The sequence below is a fragment of the Limulus polyphemus genome, unplaced genomic scaffold, assembly GCF_000517525.1.
Source record: "Limulus polyphemus unplaced genomic scaffold, Limulus_polyphemus-2.1.2 Scaffold3252, whole genome shotgun sequence".
Lineage (NCBI taxonomy): Eukaryota > Metazoa > Arthropoda > Merostomata > Xiphosura > Limulidae > Limulus > Limulus polyphemus.
The window spans coordinates 79843-83556 of record NW_013668862.1 but is presented as its reverse complement, the minus strand read 5'-3'; the positions used below and the strand labels follow the sequence as shown (position 1 = coordinate 83556).

General features: G+C 29.6%; 1 protein-coding gene across 6 annotated transcripts in view; it reads right to left on the bottom strand.

Annotated features, from left to right (window-relative positions):
• Positions 1–773: 773 nt before the first annotated feature.
• The window catches only part of LOC106468994 (protein hu-li tai shao-like), a 77946-nt gene continuing 75005 nt past the window's right edge, over positions 774–3714 (bottom strand). For all 6 annotated transcript variants that reach the window (XM_013929448.2, XM_013929450.2, XM_013929451.2 and 3 more), the window contains one exon: positions 774–2797. The gene's annotated coding sequence lies outside the window, so the exon portion shown is untranslated. The remainder of the gene's footprint in view (positions 2798–3714) is intronic.

Genomic DNA, 3714 nt, shown 5'->3' with positions numbered 1-3714 from the left:
TCCGACCCCAAAACCTGGACTCCATCTGCAGAAAGTGAGGCTTTGCACTTGGCGGGACATCAAAGGAGTAATTAATTTCGAACTCCTCAATCCACAGCGAAATGCAAAGATCTATAATCAGCAACTGGAACGTTTAAATCAAGCCCTTCGTTCATCAATCGGAAACGTGGTGTACTTCTCCACGACAATGCACGTTTGACACAACACAATATTATGGAGTTGGGTTGGGAAGTTCTCCCCTACTCACCGTATTCTCCGGATATGGCACCATCAGGTTACCATCTTAATGGGAAAACGTATGCAAATGTTGAAGGTAGTAAAGAGGACATCGACATGTTTTTGCTTCAAAGTCAAGTGATTTTTTTTAATCAGGGCATTAACAACATGATTGTATGATGGAAAAGCATCATCGATAAGAATGGAGACTATTTCATTTAATAAATGTTTTGATATATGTTGTTACAACCTAATGTTATTCAAGTTTTACTGTCTTTTAGTATTGAGGACTATGTATTATTTACAATGTTATACTAAATAACCTTGAGGACTGTATTATCTACAATGTCATACTGTTTTCTTAACTTAGGGACTAGATATAATCTAGAATATTAATATTAAGGACTATATTACTTACAACGTTATAATGTTTTTTTATCCTTGATGACTAAATATTGTCTAGAATGTTACACTGTGTTTTTAGTCTGAGGACTATTGTATAAATGAGTATCTTATGTTTGTACAGGGTAATAAAAAATGCTACATTCAGACAATAATTATGCTTTCATTGCTTTATTGATATCTAAAATGAAAAAGTAATACTGAAAAAATGTGGCCAATCACTATCATGCACATTGAAATGTCCCCCCCACCCACTAGAAAGCAGTAAAGTTGCATAAAACTATTTAACGGCTGGCCTTATTTTTTTACACCAACATGACAGCATTTCATCACTTTATATTGACTATCAAAATTTAGCAACTGAACTTTTTGGGGTTTCAGTTTCTTAATTTTATCCTTATTCAAAGACTTAAGCAAAATGAGCCTACTTTTCAAGTTGCTGGGACAAAAAAATTAGAGTATTTTAAACTATGTAACTAGCTATAATGTCCAACTGCAGACAGTAACATGACATTCAATTCCCTTTTCATTCAGCATAATATTATATTCTAGATATTTCAAAACATATTTCCACCGTCTTACATTTTTTCTAACTTAGCAGCTAAGAAACTGAAAACTAAAAGCACTTGGACTAATGGGGAAAGCATGATAAGTAATACAAAATTACGACAAATTATTCAAGGCACTTTTCCAAAAAATGTTTCCTTCCCTTTTGTTACATGGATACATAGTGAGCACCTGATTAATTATTTTGTGTCACTAAGCAGGCAGACTTTGCAGTACCACGTACAATATAATACATGACCTTTCTTATATACATTCATTACTTATTACAATCCTGTAAAACGTTGAAAACTGACAGATACTGATAAAAAATTAATGTGATCATATAAAAGTTTCAACCAAAATTTGCATTTTAAGCTCAAGATAACATTGTATAGATAAAAAAATTTATCATATAGACCCAACTTTTCAAACATGCGGTGCAGTATCAATGTCATCACCACACCATAGAAAAAAAAGAAGGTATTTTTGTATTAAAAAAGGAAGATTATATACATATAATTTGACAATACCCATTCTTTAAATTTTATCTAGATAGGTAAAAAATTAGAACATTAGTCACATGGCAGCTAAATCAATTTAGAGGTATTTCTAAGCCTTTCAGATAAAAAACCCTGAGTTTTTTTTTTGTCTTTTTTTATTTTTTTATGATCAAGTTTGAAATTTCATCCTATGTGATGCTTCTGGAATTATGCAATTTGAAATTATCAACTTTGCTTGGTTTTATCATTAAAAATTACACCATTAACATTCAACTTTCAATCAAAGTAAGAAACTTATTCAGATGAAAAGTAAAAATCAAACCATTAATAATTCTAGCTAATTAAATATACTGTTTGTACATTCTTACTTAAAGAGTTAGAATGCAATGTTTTATCAGATGGGGTAATAGCTGTAAGGGATATTTTTGGACATTATAAAGTTAGTCTTTTCATCTAGTATTTGTATCTCAGACAAGCTACAGTTAAGATTGACTCCAGCAGTAAACTTGGCCTGATCCCAGTTTTTAATAGTTGATATTAAATGGCTAAACATATTTCAACTTCACTTAATTTTGTCCCAGTTCTTTGTATAGCTTGATTTTTTTCTTTTAAGAAAACACTCCAAAGTAACAAATTTTTAACAATATACAATGATACCACAAAAATGCCCCATAACAACAGATAAAAAGTAAATATATATGTGTAGTATAATTTGCTTGATTTAAAAACAACTTCAGCATTTTTTGAAACATTTAAAATATTAACAACCATCCACAGAAAATACACATTTTAAGCTTAAAAAAATTATCAAAACTAATTTCCTTATTTCTCTTACCTGGACATTATTATATACTAAGGCATGTAGTCACTTGTCAACAGTTTATGATTAATTTAACAACAATATTTTAATTAAAAAGCAAGCGTATAAAAGACTATTACAAAAACAATGAGCAAATCCACTGCAGCCTGCATGTAATTATTTTCCTACACTTTAAAGAACACACGTTACACAGTTGCCATAGGCCAAGAACTGATGAGTTCATAAAGTAAAATAGCAATAGCCAGGAAGACTTCTAGCAAACATCAAATGTAGAAAACATCAGAGCCTGCATTTGGAGATTTCTTCTGTGCCCCTGTAAAATCATCATATATTTCTTGTAGCAAACAAATAATCGTTTCACAAACGTTTAACCTTCTACAAGTAACACTGATAGTTTGAGAATCAATTCAACACCTTTTTCCAACGTTGTTTGCCCATACACATTCTACAACCAAAGTAAAGAAAGAAAACTTCCTGACTGTTCAAAGCAAAATTGTTGAACAAAATCAACTTATCACCTATTTAAATACATTCTACAACGAAATAAAATAAAAGAAAAATGCTTAACTATTCAAAGTAAAACCAACTAAATAGTAAAATTAAACTTATAATTTTCTACTCTCCACCAATCAACTTCATTCAGCTATCTTATTACTGAAATATCTTTGATCACAAAATATCTTGATTTTTGAGATAAAGAAAAAAATACTGCACAAACTTAAATGTAACTTATGTATTCTTGGATGTTTTCAATCCATTTTATGAATTAATCTACTTAATTCTTAAGATATATAGTTCTCCATTCTTTTATCTAATGATAAATACATTCTCAAACCTTAACCCGATGATTACAGACTACTAACTTTCTTAGTAGGCAATGCAAGTCTTGCTATATTTCATTCCAACAATAAAACTAGTGGATGAATATGATTGAAACTTCATAAATGCATGTAGTTTAAGAAACATAAAGCCTATTACTTTTGATAAATTTAGTTTTTTGCATTATGATCTTTAATATCTTGGAAAATTACATTAGGAAATGGTATTTATAAGAAATGATTACAATATTTATATTTGTTCCAGATTTGAACTTATTACTTTTAATGTTTTAGTACATTATTTTGAAATCCCTAAAAAATTGTATCCTCCATAAAATGCAAATTTTATCTATTTTTAATTTTTTTAATAATCACATACTCTTCTTATGGTTTCAAGTAATATACAGACCCG